This window comes from Dendrobates tinctorius, unplaced genomic scaffold, assembly GCF_039654945.1.
Source record: "Dendrobates tinctorius isolate UK_male_01 unplaced genomic scaffold, ASM3965494v1 ptg000157l, whole genome shotgun sequence".
NCBI lineage: Eukaryota > Metazoa > Chordata > Amphibia > Anura > Dendrobatidae > Dendrobates > Dendrobates tinctorius.
Genome location: NW_027361824.1, coordinates 6574834 through 6600970, shown reverse-complemented (window position 1 = coordinate 6600970; position 26137 = coordinate 6574834). Strand labels below are relative to the sequence as shown.

Below are 26137 nucleotides of genomic sequence, written 5' to 3'. Positions count from 1 at the left end.
AGCGCTCAGATATTCATTGAGCCTCACACAATCCAAAAGTGTCCAGTGTCCAAAAGTGTGTGCAGAGATTCAAAATCTCACTTATCCTCTAGTCACTTAGGTCACAGCTGTGCCATCAAGCCTGTCACATAGCGCTCAGATATCAGTGGGCCTCACACAATCCAAAAGTGTCCAGTGTCCAAAAGTGTGTGCAGAGATTCAAAATCTCACTTATCCTCTAGTCACTTAGGTCACAGCTGTGCCATCGAGCCTGTCACATAGCGCTCAGATATTCATTGGGCCTCACACAATCCAAAAGTGTCCAGTGTCCAAAAGTGTGTGCAGAGATTCAAAATCTCACTTATCCTCTAGTCACTTAGGTCACAGCTGTGCCATCGAGCCTGTCACATAGCGCTCAGATATTCATTGGGCCTCACACAATCCAAAAGTGTCCAGTGTCCAAAAGTGTGTGCAGAGATTCAAAATCTCACTTATCCTCTAGTCACTTAGGTCACAGCTGTGCCATCGAGCCTGTCACATAGCGCTCAGATATTCATTGGGCCTCACACAATCCAAAAGTGTCCAGTGTCCAAAAGTGTGTGCAGAGATTCAAAATCTCACTTATCCTCTAGTCACTTAGGTCACAGCTGTGCCATCAAGCCTGCCACATAGCGCTCAGATATCAGTGGGCCTCACACAATCCAAAAGTGTCCAGTGTCCAAAAGTGTGTGCAGAGATTCAAAATCTCACTTATCCTCTAGTCACTTAGGTCACAGCTGTGCCATCGAGCCTGTCACATAGCGCTCAGATATCAGTGGGCCTCACACAATCCAAAAGTGTCCAGTGTCCAAAAGTGTGTGCAGAGATTCAAAATCTCACTTATCCTCTAGTCACTTAGGTCACAGCTGTGCCATCGAGCCTGTCACATAGCGCTCAGATATTCATTGGGCCTCACACAATCCAAAAGTGTCCAGTGTCCAAAAGTGTGTGCAGAGATTCAAAATCTCACTTATCCTCTAGTCACTTAGGTCACAGCTGTGCCATCGAGCCTGTCACATAGCGCTCAGATATTCATTGGCCCTCACACAATCCAAAAGTGTCCAGTGTCCAAAAGTGTGTGCAGAGATTCAAAATCTCACTTATCCTCTAGTCACTTAGGTCACAGCTGTGCCATCAAGCCTGTCACATAGCGCTCAGATATCAGTGGGCCTCACACAATCCAAAAGTGTCCAGTGTCCAAAAGTGTGTGCAGAGATTCAAAATCTCACTTATCCTCTAGTCACTTAGGTCACAGCTGTGCCATCGAGCCTGTCACATAGCGCTCAGATATTCATTGGGCCTCACACAATCCAAAAGTGTCCAGTGTCCAAAAGTGTGTGCAGAGATTCAAAATCTCACTTATCCTCTAGTCACTTAGGTCACAGCTGTGCCATCAAGCCTGTCACATAGCGCTCAGATATCAGTGGGCCTCACACAATCCAAAAGTGTCCAGTGTCCAAAAGTGTGTGCAGAGATTCAAAATCTCACTTATCCTCTAGTCACTTAGGTCACAGCTGTGCCATCGAGCCTGTCACATAGCGCTCAGATATCAGTGGGCCTCACACAATCCAAAAGTGTCCAGTGTCCAAAAGTGTGTGCAGAGATTCAAAATCTCACTTATCCTCTAGTCACTTAGGTCACAGCTGTGCCATCGAGCCTGTCACATAGCGCTCAGATAGTCATTGGGCCTCACACAATCCAAAAGTGTCCAGTGTCCAAAAGTGTGTGCAGAGATTCAAAATCTCACTTATCCTCTAGTCACTTAGGTCACAGCTGTGCCATCGAGCCTGTCACATAGCGCTCAGATATTCATTGGGCCTCACACAATCCAAAAGTTTCCAGTGTCCAAAAGTGTGTGCAGAGATTCAAAATCTCACTTATCCTCTAGTCACTTAGGTCACAGCTGTGCCATCAAGCCTGTCACATAGCGCTCAGATATCAGTGGGCCTCACACAATCCAAAAGTGTCCAGTGTCCAAAAGTGTGTGCAGAGATTCAAAATCTCACTTATCCTCTAGTCACTTAGGTCACAGCTGTGCCATCGAGCCTGTCACATAGCGCTCAGATATTCATTGGGCCTCACACAATCCAAAAGTGTCCAGTGTCCAAAAGTGTGTGCAGAGATTCAAAATCTCACTTATCCTCTAGTCACTTAGGTCACAGCTGTGCCATCAAGCCTGCCACATAGCGCTCAGATATCAGTGGGCCTCACACAATCCAAAAGTGTCCAGTGTCCAAAAGTGTGTGCAGAGATTCAAAATCTCACTTATCCTCTAGTCACTTAGGTCACAGCTGTGCCATCGAGCCTGTCACATAGCGCTCAGATATTCATTGAGCCTCACACAATCCAAAAGTGTCCAGTGTCCAAAAGTGTGTGCAGAGATTCAAAATCTCACTTATCCTCTAGTCACTTAGGTCACAGCTGTGCCATCGAGCCTGTCACATAGCGCTCAGATATTCATTGGGCCTCACACAATCCAAAAGTGTCCAGTGTCCAAAAGTGTGTGCAGAGATTCAAAATCTCACTTATCCTCTAGTCACTTAGGTCACAGCTGTGCCATCGAGCCTGTCACATAGCGCTCAGATATTCATTGGGCCTCACACAATCCAAAAGTGTCCAGTGTCCAAAAGTGTGTGCAGAGATTCAAAATCTCACTTATCCTCTAGTCACTTAGGTCACAGCTGTGCCATCAAGCCTGTCACATAGCGCTCAGATATCAGTGGGCCTCACACAATCCAAAAGTGTCCAGTGTCCAAAAGTGTGTGCACAGATTCAAAATCTCACTTATCCTCTAGTCACTTAGGTCACAGCTGTGCCATCGAGCCTGTCACATAGCGCTCAGATATCAGTGGGCCTCACACAATCCAAAAGTGTCCAGTGTCCAAAAGTGTGTGCAGAGATTCAAAATCTCACTTATCCTCTAGTCACTTAGGTCACAGCTGTGCCATCGAGCCTGTCACATAGCGCTCAGATATTCATTGGGCCTCACACAATCCAAAAGTGTCCAGTGTCCAAAAGTGTGTGCAGAGATTCAAAATCTCACTTATCCTCTAGTCACTTAGGTCACAGCTGTGCCATCAAGCCTGTCACATAGCGCTCAGATATCAGTGGGCCTCACACAATCCAAAAGTGTCCAGTGTCCAAAAGTGTGTGCACAGATTCAAAATCTCACTTATCCTCTAGTCACTTAGGTCACAGCTGTGCCATCGAGCCTGTCACATAGCGCTGAGATATTCATTGGGCCTCACACAATCCAAAAGTGTCCAGTGTCCAAAAGTGTGTGCAGAGATTCAAAATCTCACTTATCCTCTAGTCACTTAGGTCACAGCTGTGCCATCAAGCCTGTCATATAGCGCTCAGATATCAGTGGGCCTCACACAATCCAAAAGTGTCCAGTGTCCAAAAGTGTGTGCAGAGATTCAAAATCTCACTTATCCTCTAGTCACTTAGGTCACAGCTGTGCCATCGAGCCTGTCACATAGCGCTCAGATATTCATTGGGCCTCAAACAATCCAAAAGTGTCCAGTGTCCAAAAGTGTGTGCAGAGATTCAAAATCTCATTATCCTCTAGTCACTTAGGTCACAGCTGTGCCATCGAGCCTGTCACATAGCGCTCAGATATTCATTGGGCCTCACACAATCCAAAAGTGTCCAGTGTCCAAAAGTGTGTGCAGAGATTCAAAATCTCACTTATCCTCTAGTCACTTAGGTCACAGCTGTGCCATCGAGCCTGTCACATAGCGCTCAGATATCAGTGGGCCTCACACAATCCAAAAGTGTCCAGTGTCCAAAAGTGTGTGCAGAGATTCAAAATCTCACTTATCCTCTAGTCACTTAGGTCACAGCTGTGCCATCAAGCCTGTCACATAGCGCTCAGATATCAGTGGGCCTCACACAATCCAAAAGTGTCCAGTGTCCAAAAGTGTGTGCAGAGATTCAAAATCTCATTATCCTCTAGTCACTTAGGTCACAGCTGTGCCATCGAGCCTGTCACATAGCGCTCAGATATTCATTGGGCCTCACACAATCCAAAAGTGTCCAGTGTCCAAAAGTGTGTGCAGAGATTCAAAATCTCACTTATCCTCTAGTCACTTAGGTCACAGCTGTGCCATCAAGCCTGTCACATAGCGCTCAGATATCAGTGGGCCTCACACAATCCAAAAGTGTCCAGTGTCCAAAAGTGTGTGCAGAGATTCAAAATCTCACTTATCCTCTAGTCACTTAGGTCACAGCTGTGCCATCGAGCCTGTCACATAGCGCTCAGATATCAGTGGGCCTCACACAATCCAAAAGTGTCCAGTGTCCAAAAGTGTGTGCAGAGATTCAAAATCTCACTTATCCTCTAGTCACTTAGGTCACAGCTGTGCCATCGAGCCTGTCACATAGCGCTCAGATAGTCATTGGGCCTCACACAATCCAAAAGTGTCCAGTGTCCAAAAGTGTGTGCAGAGATTCAAAATCTCACTTATCCTCTAGTCACTTAGGTCACAGCTGTGCCATCGAGCCTGTCACATAGCGCTCAGATATTCATTGGGCCTCAAACAATCCAAAAGTGTCCAGTGTCCAAAAGTGTGTGCAGAGATTCAAAATCTCATTATCCTCTAGTCACTTCGGTCACAGCTGTGCCATCGAGCCTGTCACATAGCGCTCAGATATTCATTGGGCCTCACACAATCCAAAAGTGTCCAGTGTCCAAAAGTGTGTGCAGAGATTCAAAATCTCACTTATCCTCTAGTCACTTAGGTCACAGCTGTGCCATCGAGCCTGTCACATAGCGCTCAGATATCAGTGGGCCTCACACAATCCAAAAGTGTCCAGTGTCCAAAAGTGTGTGCAGAGATTCAAAATCTCACTTATCCTCTAGTCACTTAGGTCACAGCTGTGCCATCAAGCCTGTCACATAGCGCTCAGATATCAGTGGGCCTCACACAATCCAAAAGTGTCCAGTGTCCAAAAGTGTGTGCAGAGATTCAAAATCTCATTATCCTCTAGTCACTTAGGTCACAGCTGTGCCATCGAGCCTGTCACATAGCGCTCAGATATTCATTGGGCCTCACACAATCCAAAAGTGTCCAGTGTCCAAAAGTGTGTGCAGAGATTCAAAATCTCACTTATCCTCTAGTCACTTAGGTCACAGCTGTGCCATCAAGCCTGTCACATAGCGCTCAGATATCAGTGGGCCTCACACAATCCAAAAGTGTCCAGTGTCCAAAAGTGTGTGCAGAGATTCAAAATCTCACTTATCCTCTAGTCACTTAGGTCACAGCTGTGCCATCGAGCCTGTCACATAGCGCTCAGATATCAGTGGGCCTCACACAATCCAAAAGTGTCCAGTGTCCAAAAGTGTGTGCAGAGATTCAAAATCTCACTTATCCTCTAGTCACTTAGGTCACAGCTGTGCCATCGAGCCTGTCACATAGCGCTCAGATAGTCATTGGGCCTCACACAATCCAAAAGTGTCCAGTGTCCAAAAGTGTGTGCAGAGATTCAAAATCTCACTTATCCTCTAGTCACTTAGGTCACAGCTGTGCCATCGAGCCTGTCACATAGCGCTCAGATATTCATTGGGCCTCACACAATCCAAAAGTTTCCAGTGTCCAAAAGTGTGTGCAGAGATTCAAAATCTCACTTATCCTCTAGTCACTTAGGTCACAGCTGTGCCATCAAGCCTGTCACATAGCGCTCAGATATCAGTGGGCCTCACACAATCCAAAAGTGTCCAGTGTCCAAAAGTGTGTGCAGAGATTCAAAATCTCACTTATCCTCTAGTCACTTAGGTCACAGCTGTGCCATCGAGCCTGTCACATAGCGCTCAGATATTCATTGGGCCTCACACAATCCAAAAGTGTCCAGTGTCCAAAAGTGTGTGCAGAGATTCAAAATCTCACTTATCCTCTAGTCACTTAGGTCACAGCTGTGCCATCAAGCCTGCCACATAGCGCTCAGATATCAGTGGGCCTCACACAATCCAAAAGTGTCCAGTGTCCAAAAGTGTGTGCAGAGATTCAAAATCTCACTTATCCTCTAGTCACTTAGGTCACAGCTGTGCCATCGAGCCTGTCACATAGCGCTCAGATATTCATTGAGCCTCACACAATCCAAAAGTGTCCAGTGTCCAAAAGTGTGTGCAGAGATTCAAAATCTCACTTATCCTCTAGTCACTTAGGTCACAGCTGTGCCATCGAGCCTGTCACATAGCGCTCAGATATTCATTGGGCCTCACACAATCCAAAAGTGTCCAGTGTCCAAAAGTGTGTGCAGAGATTCAAAATCTCACTTATGCTCTAGTCACTTAGGTCACAGCTGTGCCATCGAGCCTGTCACATAGCGCTCAGATATTCATTGGGCCTCACACAATCCAAAAGTGTCCAGTGTCCAAAAGTGTGTGCAGAGATTCAAAATCTCACTTATCCTCTAGTCACTTAGGTCACAGCTGTGCCATCAAGCCTGTCACATAGCGCTCAGATATCAGTGGGCCTCACACAATCCAAAAGTGTCCAGTGTCCAAAAGTGTGTGCACAGATTCAAAATCTCACTTATCCTCTAGTCACTTAGGTCACAGCTGTGCCATCGAGCCTGTCACATAGCGCTCAGATATCAGTGGGCCTCACACAATCCAAAAGTGTCCAGTGTCCAAAAGTGTGTGCAGAGATTCAAAATCTCACTTATCCTCTAGTCACTTAGGTCACAGCTGTGCCATCGAGCCTGTCACATAGCGCTCAGATATTCATTGGGCCTCACACAATCCAAAAGTGTCCAGTGTCCAAAAGTGTGTGCAGAGATTCAAAATCTCACTTATCCTCTAGTCACTTAGGTCACAGCTGTGCCATCAAGCCTGTCACATAGCGCTCAGATATCAGTGGGCCTCACACAATCCAAAAGTGTCCAGTGTCCAAAAGTGTGTGCAGAGATTCAAAATCTCACTTATCCTCTAGTCACTTAGGTCACAGCTGTGCCATCGAGCCTGTCACATAGCGCTGAGATATTCATTGGGCCTCACACAATCCAAAAGTGTCCAGTGTCCAAAAGTGTGTGCAGAGATTCAAAATCTCACTTATCCTCTAGTCACTTAGGTCACAGCTGTGCCATCAAGCCTGTCATATAGCGCTCAGATATCAGTGGGCCTCACACAATCCAAAAGTGTCCAGTGTCCAAAAGTGTGTGCAGAGATTCAAAATCTCACTTATCCTCTAGTCACTTAGGTCACAGCTGTGCCATCGAGCCTGTCACATAGCGCTCAGATATTCATTGGGCCTCAAACAATCCAAAAGTGTCCAGTGTCCAAAAGTGTGTGCAGAGATTCAAAATCTCATTATCCTCTAGTCACTTAGGTCACAGCTGTGCCATCGAGCCTGTCACATAGCGCTCAGATATTCATTGGGCCTCACACAATCCAAAAGTGTCCAGTGTCCAAAAGTGTGTGCAGAGATTCAAAATCTCACTTATCCTCTAGTCACTTAGGTCACAGCTGTGCCATCGAGCCTGTCACATAGCGCTCAGATATCAGTGGGCCTCACACAATCCAAAAGTGTCCAGTGTCCAAAAGTGTGTGCAGAGATTCAAAATCTCACTTATCCTCTAGTCACTTAGGTCACAGCTGTGCCATCAAGCCTGTCACATAGCGCTCAGATATCAGTGGGCCTCACACAATCCAAAAGTGTCCAGTGTCCAAAAGTGTGTGCAGAGATTCAAAATCTCATTATCCTCTAGTCACTTAGGTCACAGCTGTGCCATCGAGCCTGTCACATAGCGCTCAGATATTCATTGGGCCTCACACAATCCAAAAGTGTCCAGTGTCCAAAAGTGTGTGCAGAGATTCAAAATCTCACTTATCCTCTAGTCACTTAGGTCACAGCTGTGCCATCGAGCCTGTCACATAGCGCTCAGATATCAGTGGGCCTCACACAATCCAAAAGTGTCCAGTGTCCAAAAGTGTGTGCAGAGATTCAAAATCTCACTTATCCTCTAGTCACTTAGGTCACAGCTGTGCCATCAAGCCTGTCACATAGCACTCAGATATCAGTGGGCCTCACACAATCCAAAAGTGTCCAGTGTCCAAAAGTGTGTGCAGAGATTCAAAATCTCACTTATCCTCTAGTCACTTAGGTCACAGCTGTGCCATCGAGCCTATCACATAGCGCTCAGATATCAGTGGGCCTCACACAATCCAAAAGTGTCCAGTGTCCAAAAGTGTGTGCAGAGATTCAAAATCTCACTTATCCTCTAGTCACTTAGGTCACAGCTGTGCCATCGAGCCTGTCACATAGCGCTCAGATATTCATTGGGCCTCACACAATCCAAAAGTGTCCAGTGTCCAAAAGTGTGTGCAGAGATTCAAAATCTCACTTATCCTCTAGTCACTTAGGTCACAGCTGTGCCATCGAGCCTGTCACATAGCGCTCAGATATTCATTGGGCCTCACACAATCCAAAAGTGTCCAGTGTCCAAAAGTGTGTGCAGAGATTCAAAATCTCACTTATCCTCTAGTCACTTAGGTCACAGCTGTGCCATCGAGCCTGTCACATAGCGCTCAGATATTCATTGGGCCTCACACAATCCAAAAGTGTCCAGTGTCCAAAAGTGTGTGCAGAGATTCAAAATCTCACTTATCCTCTAGTCACTTAGGTCACAGCTGTGCCATCGAGCCTGTCACATAGCGCTCAGATATCAGTGGGCCTCACACAATCCAAAAGTGTCCAGTGTCCAAAAGTGTGTGCAGAGATTCAAAATCTCACTTATCCTCTAGTCACTTAGGTCACAGCTGTGCCATCAAGCCTGTCACATAGCGCTCAGATATCAGTGGGCCTCACACAATCCAAAAGTGTCCAGTGTCCAAAAGTGTGTGCAGAGATTCAAAATCTCACTTATCCTCTAGTCACTTAGGTCACAGCTGTGCCATCGAGCCTGTCACATAGCGCTCAGATATCAGTGGGCCTCACACAATCCAAAAGTGTCCAGTGTCCAAAAGTGTGTGCAGAGATTCAAAATCTCACTTATCCTCTAGTCACTTAGGTCACAGCTGTGCCATCAAGCCTGTCACATAGCGCTCAGATATCAGTGGGCCTCACACAATCCAAAAGTGTCCAGTGTCCAAAAGTGTGTGCAGAGATTCAAAATCTCACTTATCCTCTAGTCACTTAGGTCACAGCTGTGCCATCGAGCCTGTCACATAGCGCTCAGATATTCATTGGGCCTCACACAATCCAAAAGTGTCCAGTGTCCAAAAGTGTGTGCAGAGATTCAAAATCTCCCTTATCCTCTAGTCACTTAGGTCACAGCTGTGCCATCAAGCCTGTCACATAGCGCTCAGATATCAGTGGGCCTCACACAATCCAAAAGTGTCCAGTGTCCAAAAGTGTGTGCAGAAATTCAAAATCTCCCCTGTCCTATAGACACCTTGTACCTTGTTTTACGTACTATATAGTTTGTTGGATTTTGTCTACATTTCTACCAAAAATGAGGAAGGCTGGTGGAAGAGGCCGTGGAATTGGGCGGGGGTTGGCAGCTGGTAATGATGGTGTTGGTGGTGGATCTGATGGTAGTGGCAAGAGCAAAATAGGACCGAATGCAGGAGGTGTTGAGCCTGCGTCATCGTCTGGCTAGATAAGGCCTCGAACGCTTAGTTTTCTAGGAGTTGGCAAACCGCTTTTAAAGCCAGAGCATCAGGAAAAAGTTTTGTCTTACATTGCTGACTCAGCCTCCAGCTCTATCGCCTCCTCTTCTTCAGTTGTAAAAAGTAAAAGCACTGAGTCGTCATTGGAGGCTCATGTTCATGAACCACACCTTTCCTTGTGTCCTTCACCCCAACCAAGATTGAAGGATGACGCAGGCCATACTACTGATTACTCCATGGAGCTGTTTTCACATACCATGCCTGGATTATCAAGTGAAATGGTGAATTACCCAGGCCAAGATGAATCTGACATGGAGTGCACTGATGCACAGCCGCTGATGGATGATTCTGCTGGCACATTCACTCAGAGCACTACATTGTCCTCGCAGTGTACAGAGCCAGATTATGACCCTGATGAGACTCAGGTGCCCCTTCCCACACACTATACCACCATACACGGTGACACAGAGGAAGGTGCACATGACATAGAAGAGGAGGTGATGGATGACCCAGTTGTTGACCCAGATTGGCATCCATTGAGGGAAGAGGGTGCTGCTTCCAATAGCTCAGATGAGGAGCATCCACAGCAGACATCGACATCGCAACAGCTGTTATCTGGCAGGCCCGGAGCACTCCAAAGACAGGTTCCAAACATCAAAAGAGTTGCTGGACAGCTTGTCCAGAGGGTCAAAAGATCACAGCGTGCTAGGCCGCAAAATGTCTGCCAAAGTAGGAAGAGTGCAGTGTGGCACTTTTTTGAACAAAATCCTCATGATCAGGCCAAGGTTATCTGTAAGAAGTGCGCAAAGACCTTTAGCCGAGGGAAAAATCTGAAAAATTTGAATACCAGTTGCATGCTTAGACATTTAACCAGCATGCACTTGCAAGCGTGGACACAACACCAAACCTCAAGTGCCACATGTGCAACTGATCACAACGAAGGTAGTCATCAATGCTACATTGTTTCCCCCACTGTAAGCCCACCGGTTAGCACAGCAGCAAATGTTGAGGTGTCGTTGCAAGGCCACAGCAGTCAGGGAATCCCACTGTTATATCAACGAAAGACTGATTCTAGGCCATCAGAAAGAACACCAACTCCATCACCATCATCAACCCTCTCTCAGTCCGCCCTGTCCACCGCTACTTCCACCATATGCAGCTCTCAAGTCCAGCTCACCCTCCCAGACACTATGAGTAGGTCAAGAAAGTACTCAGTCTCTCATCCGCGTACACTGGGTTTGAACGCCCACATTGCCAAACTAATCTCGTTTGAGATGATGCCCTTTCGGTTGGTGGAAAGCGCAGCTTTCCGCGAACTCATGGCCTATGCAGTACCACGCTATGACCTACCCAGTCGCCACTTCTTCTCTCGCAAAGCCATTCCAGCCCTCCACCATCATGTGAAAGACCGCATTGTCCATGCACTCAAGCAGTCAGTGAGCGGAAAGGTGCACCTCACAACTGATGCATGGTCCAGTCGGCATGGCCAGGGCCGTTACGTGTCCATCACTGTGCACTGGGTTAATGTGGTGGATGCAGGGTCCACAGGGGACAGCGGTGGTGGGACAGTGCTGCCTAGCCCACGGTATAGGAAACAGTTGGCTGTAGGCGTTCCACCCTCCTCCTCCTCCTCCTCCTCCTCCTCCAGAAGCGAAAGCTCGTCCACAGAGCGCAGTCGTACGAGCACTCCATCTGCAGCTGCCACTGTTGCACACGATGTGTCCCCCTATCGAGCAGCTAGTGGAAAGCGTCAGCAGGCTGTGTTGCAGATGATGTGTTTGGGCGACAGACATACCGCCGAGGTGCTGGCCGAGTACTTGAAGCGACAAACTGAGTCATGGCTGGGCAGTGTACATCTTGAGGCAGGCAAGGTAGTTAGTGATAACGGCCGTAATTTTGTGGCAGCCATAGCCCTTTCAAAACTCAGCCACATACCTTGCTTGGCTCACACCTTGAACCTGGTGGTGCAGTGCTTCCTCAAAAATTATCCGGAGTTAACAGCCCTGCTCCAGAAGGTGCGAAGACTGTGCGTGCACATCCGCCGGTCGCCTGTACACTCCGTTCGTATGCAGAAGCTGCAGCGATTGCTCCACCTTCCCAACCACCGCCTCATTATCAACATTGCAACAAGGTGGAACTCCACCCTGCACATGGTGGAGCGGCTGTGCGAGCAGAGGCAGGCCATAATGCATTTGTGGGAGGATACACGGCCAGGCACTTTGAGAGCAGACATGGAGTTGACAGGTGTGCAGTGGTCGAAGCTGAAAGACCTCTGTAAAGTCCTTCAGTGTTTTGAGGAATGCACACGGCTGGTAAGCGCAGACGACGCCATCCTAAGCATGAGCATCCCACTTATGCGTCTGCTCATACAAACTTTGACGCACCTTAAGGAGCAGGCGTCTGCAGCCAATGTTGATGAGGAGGAAGAGGAGGAGGGAATCCTTGATGACATTCAGCCATTGTCTGCTCAGGGACCTCTCCTGGACGAGGTGGAGGAAGAAGAGGAGGGGGAGGATGATGATGGGGATGATTACTTAGGGGAGGAGGATGCATCTCGTGGGGCAAGTGAAAATGTTGGCGTGGCAAGGTCTGGTACAGGGTTTGTGCGTGACTGGAGGGATGTGGATTTTCCAGAAAGTGCTCCTCCAACCAGCACTCGCAGTGCATCATTGACACCGGGAACATTGGCCCACATGTCAGATTATGCCTTGCGGATCCTAAAAAGGGACCCCTGCATTGCCAAAATGATGAACGATGACGACTACTGGTTGGCCAGCATCCTGGATCCACGCTATAAAGGCAAATTACAAAACATCATGCCACAGGAGAACCTTGACCTAATATTGGCTAATAAACAAGCAACTCTGGTAAATCGGTTGCTTGAGGCATTCCCAGCACACAGCAGCGGTGATGGTTCTCACACGAGCCGTACGGGCCGGGGGCAGCTTGGCAGAGGTGTTCGTGGTGCACACAGCAGAAGTGGCGTTGGAGACAGGGGTTTCATGACAATGTTGTGGACTGATTTTTCAAATACCGCTCACACAACTGGTAATACTGCATCGATGGAAAGTGACAGGAGACAGCAGTTGTCAACCATGGTTACAAACTACTTTTCCTCCCATATCGATGTTCTCCCACACAGGTCATTCCCCTTTGACTATTGGGCCTCTAAACTGGACACCTGGCCTGAAATGGCACAATATGCCTTACAGGAGCTCGCTTGCCCAGCTGCAAGTGTGCTATCGGAAAGAGTCTTCAGTGCAGCTGGATCAATCCTGACAGAAAAAAGGACCCGTCTGTCAACCCAAAATGTGGATGATCTAACCTTCATTAAAATGAACCATGCATGGGTTTCCAAGGATTTTGTCCCACCTTCCCCTGATGACACATAGGGTGACAGAAAAATGGCTTGCTTTGGTCCACCTCTTCCTGGGACTTGACCTATTTCGCCTTTTGCATCAGCTGAATGTCCAACATCAACATATGCCACTTTCTAAAACTCCCTAACTGTGCTGCCTCCCCCCCATGGCCGGGGTCACCACCTAGCGCACGACACCGTGCGAGTGCCGTTGCCCTGGACAGGTGGGTAGGCCGACTCTTGGGCGCGGGCACTGGCACAGGGTCCCTCATAGTGCAATCAAGTGTCTCTGACGGTGGTGGTGCACACCCGCCGTCAGACACACCGCTGTACTATGAGGGGCCCAGTGCCAGTACCGACGCCCACGAGTGGGCCCCCCTTGCTTGGGCAGGTCCCCAGCATTTGCAATCTTTACCTCTCCCTGCTCCTCCGCTGTGTAATCTGGGCCGTCAAATCCATACTGTGCCTGACACCGTCTGAGCCTGCCTCCTGAGACATATTTTGAATGTGTACGCTATCCATACATGTTATCTGGGGATACGGTACCCTTTCTAACCTTTGTGCAATCACGTGCAATCCATACTGGGCCTAACACCGTCTGAGCCTGCCTCCTGAGACATATATTTTGAATGTGTACGCTATCCATACATGTTATCCGGGGATACGGTACCCTTTCTAACCTTTGTGCAATCACGTGCAATCCATACTGGGCCTAACACCGTCTGAGCCTGCCTCCTGAGACATATATTTTGAATGTGTACGCTATCCATACATGTTATCCGGGGATACGGTACCCTTTCTAACCTTTGTGCAATCACGTGCAATCCATACTGGGCCTAACACCGTCTGAGCCTGCCTCCTGAGACATATATTTTGAATGTGTATGCTATCCATACATGTTATCTGGGGATACGGTACCCTTTCTAACCTTTGTGCAATCACGTGTAATCCATACTGGGCCTAACACCGTCTGAGCCTGCCTCCTGAGACATATATTTTGAATGTGTACGCTATCCATACATGTTATCCAGGGATACGGTACCCTTTCTAACCTTTGTGCAATCACGTGCAATCCATACTGGGCCTAACACCGTCTGAGCCTGCCTCCTGAGACATATATTTTGAATGTGTACGCTATCCATACATGTTATCCGGGGATACGGTACCCTTTCTAACCTTTGTGCAATCACGTGTAATCCATACTGGGCGTGAGAACGGCTGGCGAGCTGTTAAGCAAGCTACAGCACCTGTGGTTTGCACACGTAAGTTTTTTATTTTTTCAGGAATGACGGTTAGGCCTAATTCCGGAACTGCAGTTGACCTGCACTTACTGGGAAATCATTGTTCGCGGGTAATAATTGTAATCAGTGATCCCCATCACTAACGTTGTTCAGCGGGTTATCTGCACCTGTAAGCGACAAACGCTGGCCTTTTCAGTGTAGCGCACATGCAGCCACGGACATGTAAGGGCATGACACACCAGTTATTGGCCAATCTCATGTTCCAGAGCCTCACGTGTCCCTCTAGAAAGCCGGACTCGGACCGCGGGGCATGACGGAGTCTCGTTCGTTAACGGAAATTAAGCTTGCAATGTGTGCATCTGTTCTGTAGCTGGCATGGTTGAGGTTTCCCAGGTGGAGTCGAATTTAACCGTAGGCTCCACTCCTGGTGGTGCCCTTCTGGACATTCCTTTAAGGTTCAGCTTTGCAACCATACTGCCCACGTAAAACAAACACTTTGCCTTCATGAACGCTGTTTGGAGGGTCATGACTCGTGGGAATAACGCCGCCCAATCAGTTAACCTGCTAGAGAGATCCTTCGTTGCTCCCAAGCATGACATCACACTCCCTAGGAAGAAGGTAATGCCACTGTGGCGACCGTACTCCTGGGGGCGACACAAGTGCACTGATGCCCAGCCACTGCTCGATGAATCTGCTGGTACATTGACCCAGACCACTACATTCCCCTCGCACGCTACACGGCCTGAATCTGACCCTGATGAAACTCAGGTTACCCTTCCCATATACAGTTCCATCTTACACGGTGACAAAGAGGAAGCTGCAGATGAAAGTGCAGGTTCGGCCCACCCGCCATCAGACACACCACCGTACTATCAGAGGCCCTGTGCCAGTGCCGTCGTCAACGAGTGGGCCTCCCCTGCTTGCCCAGGATCACAGCACTTGCAAAGTTGAAATACTGTGCAGTGAGATGGAAGATGGGGACGACGAGGAGTCCAGACTAGTACAGGGATTCCCTAGCGAGGAGACTTATTTGATTGTTTTCAATGTTGGGACAGCAATTTTTGGGGAGCACTATACTCTGGAGAATGATAGATGGGGCCCACCATACACTGGAACATTCCAAAGGTGGACATCAGACACTGGAGCAGCATTTACAGGGCCCATTATACACTAGAGCATTAGAAATGGGGCCCATTATGTTTGGAGCATTATTTGGGCCCATAAGACAGTGGAGCTTCATCCATGGGGACCAACATATACTGTAGCATTATGTGGAGCTCATCATATCTGTTTCAAACATTATATGGGACCAATGATTCTGTATGGAGAAATAGATGGGCCTCGTCATGAGATGTAAAAAGTGAAGTATTTTTCATTGTACTATACCGCTATTTCTCTGCCGTATCGGAGCATGATGAGTTGTGGTATGTGTTAAAGGGGCGCTCTTTCGCCCAGGGCACATGAAAACCTGCAGCCAGCCCTCCCCCCCCCCACAACTTTAGCCAAATAACCCCCATTTTTCAGTGCGTAACTTGTATTATGACGTTAATTAAGGTTGACAAGCTTAAGTAAGAAGAATTGATGCTTTTGGCATTCAAATGGGCACTGTAGGTGTGTTTCCTGTCCTCCTCTCACTGCCGACTTTTATTCCCCATTGACTTACATTGGGTTTCGTGTTTCGGGACGACCCCGACTTTTCCCTATAATCGGACGATCTTGCTCGACCCGACTTTTGGAAAAGTCGGGTTTCACGAAACGAAACTCGACCCTAAAAAAACAAAAGTCGCTCAACTCTATTTATTACTCACTTGGGTCTGGGTAACCTACTTGAGCACCTTGTAATAGTGCCACGCTATACTTTACACGATACTTTTCCACTCTGGACTTGACCCGTGGATACTGGCAAGTGCCCTTGGTGCCTGAGGACAGAGAGAAGACTGCTTTTACCCCCCCAATGGGAGTCTATGAATGTAACAGTATGCCATTCGGACTTTGTAATGCCCCTGCTACGTTCCAGCGACTTATGGAAAGATGTCTTGGACATATGAACTTTCAAAGTGTATTACTCTACCTTGATGATGTTATAGTGTATTCCCGCACCTATCAAGATCATCTACGTCACCTGGCGGAAGTATTTAAATTACTCATCCAACATGGCCTAAAAATCAAGCCCTCTAAATGTCAGCTTTTAGAGCCAAGAGTCTGCTACCTGGGCCACGTAGTCAGTGCTGATGGAATATAGCCCCTGATCCTGAAAAGCTTGTTGCTGTGCAGAATTAGTCAACTCCAACAACTGTCAAAGAAGTCAGAAGTTTTCTATTATCGCCACTTCATTCCCCACTTGTGGCTGAACCCTTGAAAGAACCCTTACGCGGAAGGAGAACTGTAATCGAAGACTTCCTATAGACTGGTCTGAAAGACAAGAGACAGCATTCCAGACACTGAAGTCATTGCTGACTCGACCCCCAATCCTAGCGTAGCCTAATTACAGCCAACCGTTCCAACTTTATACGGTCGCCAGCTTCCAACGTCTTGGTGCAATATTATCTCTAGCTCAAAACGGCAAAGAGCGTGTCATAGCATATGTCAGCCGAAACCTACGAGGTGCTGAAAAGAATGATAACTATAGTTCATTCAAGTTGGAGCTCTGTTGTGGGCTGTGACAGAGAAATTTAAGGATTACTTAGCGGCCACACCATTTACCATGTTTATGGACAATAATCCTCTAGCACATCTGAATATTGCCCGACTAGGTACCTTAGAACAAAGATGGGCTTCCAGACTTCCAAACTACTGCTTTACCATCAAATACAGAAGTGGGAAAACCAATGTTAATGCAGACGCATTATCCCGACTGCAAGTTGAAGAAGAACCTCCCCAAGATGACACCTGGGAAGAGGTGGAAAAGCCTCAGCAGAATACCATCTGTGCTACCACAGAGACTCATGCAACCTCGCAGAGGAAATCTGAACCCCTCCAGGATTCTTCCATGTGGAAAACCATTCAAAGTGAGAGTTGTGTCCTTGGAGAAATCCATGACTTTGTAAGTTCTGGAAGAATTCCAGTTTGACTTCGCAGTTCACTTCCTGACATAGAACAAAAACGTCTGTGGAGACGATGCAAACGTCTCATCCTCCAAAAAGGGTTACTCCTGCGAAATACTCTGGACCCTGTCTCAGGTGAGAGACTGCATCAGATTCACATTCCAAGGTGAGACGCTAAGATAATCCTTGATGCCTACCATGATCAATCTGGACACTTTGGTGTACACAAAATAGAAGCTAGCATCCGTCGACGCTTCTACTGGATTGGAATGCGATGAGATATCGAAAATTGGTGTAGTGAATATCCAGCTTTTAATCTGACAAAAGCAGGAAAGAAAGATGCCAGAGCGCCTCTACATCCTATCCGTTCTCACAAACCAAACGAGCTAGTAGCACTGGACCATCTGACACTTGCTCCTTCTCATTCAGGCTACACTTGTGCCCTCACTGTGGTGGATCATTATTCCAAATGGGTTGTTGTTTTACCTGTCAAAGATCTCACCGCACGAATGACTGCCATCACGTTTTACCATGCATATGAGAAACTTTATTGATGTCCAGAAGCTGTTGTCACAGATCGTGGACCAGCCTTCGAGTCTCAACTATTTCATGAACTTTGCCAATTTCATGAGTGCAAGATTCTGCGAACAACAGCTTACCATCCTCAAGGGAATGGCCTTAGTGAAAAGGTAAATCAAACCTTCATCAATATGTTACGTACTGCTTTGATTGCCAGACAAGCAGAATGGCCGGAATTACTTGATGAACTAGTGGAAATCTACAATAACACCACTCATTGTTCTACCGGTTATTCACCTTTCTACCTCATGTTTGGAAGACAAAGTCAATTATCGAAGCACCGTGCATTAGGAATTCAGGTGCCAAAAACTGAACATCAGCGTAGAATGCTTGAAGCGTAAGAGATTATGGATTGTTGCATGGAAGAAGCTCAAAGAAGACCACATGAAGAATACAACTTGTGAGTTCATGCACAGACATTACAGCTTGGAGATAATGTATGGCTGAAGAAGGTTCACCGTTCGGGAAAACTAGATCCAATCTGGGAAACAGAAGCATACACCATTACAGCCATTCCTTACCCTGAAGCGGATGTCTATGAAGTACAAAAAAAACAGGAAGAATTCCACAGGTTGTTTATTGCAATTGCTTGAAAATTTGCATTAAAGAGGAGCTGCCAACCCAGACTACACCTCAACAGCGGATTGTGCCTACTTATGTGCCTGTAAGTGAACCCAGGGTTCAACCCAGTCTTTCTGATGGCTTCCTAAGAGTCCCACAACTTTTTGTTCCTGGTTACTACCCATTTGTGCCAACCGCAGTTACAACCCCAGTCTCTGCACCAACAGACAATAGAGACTGTACTTTGCCTGCCACCCCAGATACTAGAGCAATGATGGCAAACCTTTCTGAGACCAAGTTCCCAAACTGCAATCTAAAACCCAACTATTTATAACAAAGTGCCAACATGTTCCAAATGCCCCATCATTATCCCCTTCATGTAGTAATATGCCCCATCATGATCCCATTCATGTAGAAATGTAGAAATTGCCCATTCCACCACCTCCATCATATCCTCCTCCCCATCACCACCATCGTTGCCCTCTCCCCATCACCACCATCGTTGCCCTCTCCCCATCACCACCATCGTTGCCCCTCTCCCCATCATTCCCATCATAGGCCCTCTCACCATCACTCCCATCATTGGCCCTCTCCCCATCACTCCCATCATAGGCCCTCTCCCCATCACCGCCATCATTGGCCCTCTCCCCATCACTCCCATCATTGGCTCTCTCCCCATCACCACCATCATTGGCCCTCTCCCCATCACTCCCATCATTGGCTCTCTCCCCATCACCACCATCATTGACCCTCTCCCCATCACTCCCATCATTGGTCCTCTCCCCATCACCGCCATCATTGGCCATCTCCCCATCACTCCCATCATTGGCCCTCTCCCCATCACTCCCATCATTGGCCCTCTCCCCATCACTCCCATCATAGGCCCTCTCCCCATCACCGCCATCATTGGCTCTCTCCCCATCTCTCCCTTCATTGTCCCTCTCCCCATCACTCCCATCATTGGCCCTCTCCCCATCACTCCCATCATTGGCCCTCTCACCATCATTCCCATCATTTTCCCTCTCCCCATCACTCCCATCATTGTCCCTCTCCCCACCATTGTCCCTCTCCCCATCACTCCCATCATTGTCCCTCTCCCCATCACCGCCATCATTGTCCCTCTCCCCATCACTCCCATCATTGGCCCTCTCACCATCATTCCCATCATTGGCCCTCTCCCCATCACTCCCATCATTGGCCCTCTCACCATCATTCCCATCATTTTCCCTCTCCCCATCACTCCCATCATTGTCCCTCTCCCCACCATTGTCCCTCTCCCCATCACTCCCATCATTGTCCCTCTCCCCATCACCGCCATCATTGTCCCTCTCCCCATCACTCCCATCATTGGCCCTCTCACCATCATTCCCATCATTGTCCCTCTCTCCATCAGTCCCATCATTGGCCCTCTCCCCATCATTGACACACACTCCACAGCAGCTTCACTGGCACATCGGCCACATTGGCCTCTCCGCGCACCGGCAGCCTCCTTCCTCTCTCTGGCACATCAGTCGTGGAGCTGAATGATGATGTCATCCAGCCGCAGCCGCGCCGCTGACCGTGTGAGGCAGGAAGCTGCAGCTCCAGAAAAAGGATGAGGCGATGCCACGTGCCAGCTGAGAGGGCGCTGCGTGCCATAGGTGTACTAGAGACATTTCTATCCCCGCACCCACAGAAGAGCCAGTGCTGTGGTGATCAGAGCGAAGTGCGAAAGGTATCCCACCTGTCCGCTATCCGGAGGAAATCTATGTGAATGTAATGTAGCCATAATTTACAATTCTCTAACTAGTTGAAGCATGTGCCTGGTTTCCATCCAAGAGTTTATTTACTTTTACATTTTAGTTAAAATATGTTTTGTGCTCTAAAGAGACACTAATGGACAATTTACCGTTGCCTTAAAGGACTCTACCTCAATTGTGTTTCTAAGTTGGTGGTGAACAAAGTGTTACTTTTGCTATTTTGTCTAGGCGCCACCCTCCAAAAGTCGCCAAGGACGGCTTATCTTAAGAGCGGGAGTATGTAGTGTCCCGGTACCTCCTCCTATCTGTTGCAAAATATAGTTGTCGGGTGGTTACCAAAAAACTATGTCCTGTTATGTGGTTTATTTGATAAATTGTCTTATACTGCCATCTACTGTCCAAAATGTAAAGGTGCAAGAGTTTGGCCACATTACACTTTCTCAGCCCTGTTTCTACGGAAGCCTCTAGAGTCTGGGAGGAGTCTGGGAGGAGTCGGGGAGGCGTGCATCTCTTTCCTGTGAGGAGCGAAGGAGAAAAACAGCAACCTGAGTGACGTGAGGAGAGGTCTACAGTGAACTAAACTGTGTCGGCCCAAGGACTTTGTGAATTAAGATTGTGACCCGGTATATAACCGGCAGTCAGCCGATCACCTTATGTAAGCCATTACCTGGGAAGATTCCATCTTAAATGTCACGGTGACCATCACTCTTGCTACCTAAAATTTCCAGCTCGTATGAAGGCCTGTGATCCCATCGCTATGGACTATGTATTGTGGAGAGAACACAGTACTCCCTTTTGATGACATTAATACCCTTGTCAGCATTCATCCTTGACACTGTGCACACACACACTAAGAGGCTGTAAGGGCTCAGTGTGAGGGACACAGGGCTAGCACGCCACTGCAGCCCTGGCACCTACAACATCTAGTTCCCCCCTGTTCACTGCAGTAGGAACAGGCAAGGAGCTGCACCACCGGGACAGGTGAGGGGAGAGGTGAGAATAATATTATCATATCTTAACCCCTTCCCAGCCCCTAAGAGAATCAAATCACAAAAAAATTCATCAGCTATTTATGAAATTTAAAGTGGAAGAGGACTAGAACTCTAGTGCCACCTATTGGAACTAGCAATCCTAAATGTCAATCTTGACCCTTTAACGAGCCTTGTTACGTGACTTAGGATAAAAGCCAAGCCAGAATCTCAATTTGCCGACGCTGTGTTTTGGGGTACTGCCCCTCGTCAGTGCAAAGTGTGAGATCTGGTTTGGCTGTGTGAGAGGCGTCTGACTCCACAAGGAGAAACTATACTTCTTGGATATATAGACTCCTCTCTCACAGCCAAACCAGATCTCACACTTTGCACTGATGAGGGGCAGTATCCCGAAACACAGTGTCTGTGAATTGAGATTCTGGCTTGGTTTTTATCCTAGATCATGTAACAAGGCTCTTTAAAGAGTGACATTGACTTTTAGGATCGCTACTTCCAATAGGTGGCGCTAGAGTTCTAGTCCTCTTCCTCTTTGAAGAGACAGTTTGCATAATTCCCAGAGGAGCATTGCGGCTTTATGCCTCCTCCCCTCGGCATGCTTAGCAGGTCATTCTCCGCTAGGAGAAACAATACTTCTCGAAACTTAAAGTGAATTCCATTTCTCTTGAACCAATGTGCGCAGCTTTGCCGTACAGGATTGGGCACTTCCATGTTTTTCGACGGGTAAAGTTCAATTTCTGGAATCCGTTTTACTTCATCAGAGACCCCATATATTATAGAATTAAAGGGGAAATGCTCGCTAATTTTGCATGTTTTGTTCTGCACTGTTGTCGCCCGGGACGCTCGTTCTCTGTTGTTTCCCGAGGACGCACGTAACCTGCAGAGATCTGGATCCTATTCAAAAGCCAATGTCCAGGAATAATCCAGGAACCCCCCCCCCCGTATCGGCCCCATGTGGATCAGAGCCATTGTGGCCCTTCTCTGTGTTATTACAGGCAGGCTCTTTCCCGTCTCCTGTGAACTTTTGTCACTTATTTACTAGTTTTTTTCTTCTTTGATAAAAATGTAAGTTTTCACAACTTTTTCTGCTGGAAAACAAAAGTTCTTGGGCTCTGACAACTGATATTTGCCCCATATGTGGGGATGTGTATCCTCAGATGACCTGAAGCCCACAATCCACATGCCCTAAAGTGTTTCTGGGGTGGAAGTGCGACCCCTCTCAGGACAGTCCGCACCCCGATTGCTGACCAATAAAACTTCCTGTATTTATGACCGTCTGGCATTAAAAAAAAAAAGCGTCAGCAGAAAAAATGGGAAATAGGAGAACAAAGGAAGAAGCCAGATCTGTGTCGTAACTCTGTGCCCGAGAAGTCAAGACGCCCTCCGTGCGGCTGTGATTGAGGGGACACAGGACGCCCCCCGACTGCCAAAGTGGAGTACAGCTGATGTCCATCACCGGGGGGAAACTCAGAGGATCGTCCGCTCTCCACGTCCTTCTATGTGGATGCTGCACTGATCAGTGAGTTTCCGGTTTCTTTTTATTCTTGATACTTTTAGATTTAAAGAGGAAATGCAATAAAAAGACTGGAAGCAAAATTCTACAAATTCTTATTTGTATCCATTCCGGCTTAAACCGATGGCAAATATTTGGCTTCTTGACCGGCCAACCTGCGCCCACACATCCCCTGATCCCAGATGTACCAGTTAGGATTCTCAGAAAGTTGAATGAATGATTCCATAATAAATCAAATTTGTTACTTTGAATTCTGTTGAAATGTCGCAGGAGAAGAGTGGCCCGCCGGGTGACATCTTACTGGATTCTTCTGAGGGTGAGCAAGGGGTTAAAATAATAATATACTATTATGCTATTATTTTTTTTGTAACCTCTTCGTCTATGACGATTTGGAATCCGGAGAGACCTCGGAGCAGAATAAAGATCTTTTCATGTCTTTCGGTGGTAACTTTTGTTTTTCATTATTTTATTTTATTTTTTTGGTATCTTTTACCCCCAAAATATAATCACAAAACTTCTATAAAGAACAAAAAAAAAAAATTAAAAAAAACTGGGATAACATTGAAATGTAAAAAAAAAAATAAAAAAATAAAAATTAGAGTCATAATCTTACATAAAATAATAGTAATATATGTATGAAGCAAAAAGGGGATATTTTGGCGAAAAGCAGGTTCTTTCTCCAGGAGAAAGGAGCATGTGACGACTCTGTCTAATATCTGTGGACTTAGGAAAAACATTTTTCTGTAACTTTTTTGCACTCCTCACTCACCATTTCTCCTCACATTGTCCCCACCATTATAGAACTTTTTCTGGAGGTTCACATGTATCAGTCTCAGCAAAAGCCGTTTTTATCTTGATCTTTTCCCCAGTTTATGAGAAAAACAACAAAATCTATTCTGGTAAAATGAGGAAGAGACTGAGCGGCCGATGCTGCTGTTGTTGGAAAGTTTAGTCCTATTCTGTTCATCGCTTCAGAACCTCTTGAGTTGGTAGTGACGTTTCGCTCTTTCTGTGCTTCTTCACAGGTTCGACCAAAATGATTGCGTTGATAGAGAGTGCAGGGTCAAAGAGACCAACGGGGGGCGCTGTTCCTTGAGGTCACACAGTTTGCAGATACTGTTAGACGTGGACTAAGAAAAGAGAGATAAGGGGTGGGGTGGAGTGACCACAAACCGGAAGATCAAAGTTAACATCTAGTTTTGTCATTCCAGGGAAAAAAAATGGATTGGTGTTTCTGTCCTCATCATTCCATGATCCTTGGGAAATTTTCCAGTATTCCATATTCATTCTTTTTTATCTCTCTTCCTCTCCCAAGAAAAGAAACCAGAAGTGGCTCCTCTCTACCAAAGGGCCACAGTCACTTTTAGTGTGACCTATAATGGTTCCTCTACTTTGGTCTTCCTTCCGTTGAAAAAAGATCAATGGTGTTGAGGAGTTAAAAGGGAAGTGTCAGGATCCAGACCCCAGTCACCATAGGAGATCAGCTCTCCATCCAGAGGAGGAGGTGGTGGTTGGTCATAGTTGATGGCACTTGAGACATTGTTACGTTTTTGAATTCTTTTCTTGATACGTCATTTATTCAGGTTCCACCACCCACATGTCGGAGGAGGGGAAGAGTTGTAACCTCTTCGTCAATCTTCCCGACCTCTGGCACAGGCTGGACATCTCTTTTTCTCTTTATTTAGCCTCCAGTTTATTGAGTCCACTCATCCTCTTAAAGGGCCGGGGATAATTCTCTGCTCAGTAATGGAGTGTGAGACAAGAGCTCTGATCAGGGACAATCATTAGGGTCACTGACTTTATCTCTTTTGTTTGGTCAGCCCATTGATTTTGGTGTAAAGGGTCTGGGGGCTTCAGGTGAGAGCTTGTCTCTTGGGCTGAGGGGGGATTATCTGCATTTGATGAATGGTTTCTGTGCAGGAAGAGAATCCACAAAATCATTAGCATCACAAAAGCCAGTATATTTTCTATTATCATCGAGTGACTTGATGTTTTTACAAAGTTTTCAGTTTTGCTCAAATTAGTTGATGGAAAAATGAGTACACCGCCCATCAAGAACTCCTGCATCCAGTATTGTGTATGACCTCTATGATGTGTAAGGAGGCACCGAGCCTCCTAGGTTTGGAAGGAACAAGCTGGCGATGGTAATGTTTATCTGGGCACCGTGTGGCAGTGTTTATCTGGGCACTGTGTGGCAGTGTTTATCTGGGCACTGTGTGGCAGTGTTTATCTGGACACTGTGTGGCAGAGTTTATCTGGACACTGTGTGGCAGCGTTTATCTGGACACTGTGTGGCAGAGTTTATCTGGACACTGTGTGGCAGCGTTTATCTGGACACTGTGTGGCAGCTGTGTGGCAGCGTTTATCTGGGCACCATGTGGCAGTGGTTACCTGGGCACTGTGTGGCCGTGTTTATCTGGGCACTGTGTGGCAGTGTTTATCTGGGCACCATGTGGCAGTGGTTACCTGGGCACTGTGTGGCCGTGTTTATCTGGGCACTGTGTGGCCGTGTTTATCTAGGCACCATGTGGCAGTGGTTACCTGGACACCGTGTGGCAGTGGTTACCTGGGCACTGTGTGGCAGTGTTTATCTGGGCACTGTGTGGCAGTGTTTATCTAGGCACCATGTGGCAGTGGTTACCTGGACACCGTGTGGCAGTGGTTACCTGGACACTGTGTGGCAGTGTTTATCTGGGCACCATGTGGCAGTGGTTACCTGGGCACTGTGTGGCCGTGTTTATCTGGGCACTGTGTGGCCGTGTTTATCTAGGCACCATGTGGCAGTGGTTACCTGGACACCGTGTGGCAGTGGTTACCTGGGCACTGTGTGGCAGTGTTTATCTGGGCACTGTGTGGCAGTGTTTATCTAGGCACCGTGTGGCAGTGGTTACCTGGACACCGTGTGGCAGTGGTTACCTGGGCACTGTGTGGCAGTGTTTATCTGGACACTGTGTGGCAGTGGTTACCTGGGCACTGTGTGGCAGTGGTTACCTGGACACCGTGTGGCAGTGGTTACCTGGACACCGTGTGGCAGTGTTTATCTGGGCACTGTGTGGCAGTGTTTATCTAGGCACCATGTGGCAGTGGTTACCTGGACACCGTGTGGCAGTGGTTACCTGGACACTGTGTGGCAGTGTTTATCTGGGCACCATGTGGCAGTGGTTACCTGGGCACTGTGTGGCCGTGTTTATCTGGGCACTGTGTGGCCGTGTTTATCTAGGCACCATGTGGCAGTGGTTACCTGGACACCGTGTGGCAGTGGTTACCTGGGCACTGTGTGGCAGTGTTTATCTGGGCACTGTGTGGCAGTGTTTATCTAGGCACCGTGTGGCAGTGGTTACCTGGACACCGTGTGGCAGTGGTTACCTGGGCACTGTGTGGCAGTGTTTATCTGGACACTGTGTGGCAGTGGTTACCTGGGCACTGTGTGGCAGTGGTTACCTGGACACCGTGTGGCAGTGGTTACCTGGGCACTGTGTGGCAGT

General features: G+C 47.5%; 1 protein-coding gene across 5 annotated transcripts in view; it reads left to right on the top strand.

Moving 5' to 3' along the window:
• SLCO2B1 (solute carrier organic anion transporter family member 2B1) overlaps positions 1–26137 on the top strand; it is a 196513-nt gene that overhangs the window by 18366 nt on the left and 152010 nt on the right. Inside the window, exon 1 of one of the 5 annotated variants that reach the window (XM_073548503.1) lies at positions 22314–22658. The exons of 3 other annotated variants lie outside the window; for them this stretch is intronic. The gene's annotated coding sequence lies outside the window, so the exon portion shown is untranslated. Of the gene's footprint in view, positions 1–22313; positions 22659–26137 lie in introns of those variants that run through there. One more of the 5 variants, XM_073548501.1, reaches the window with a different exon arrangement.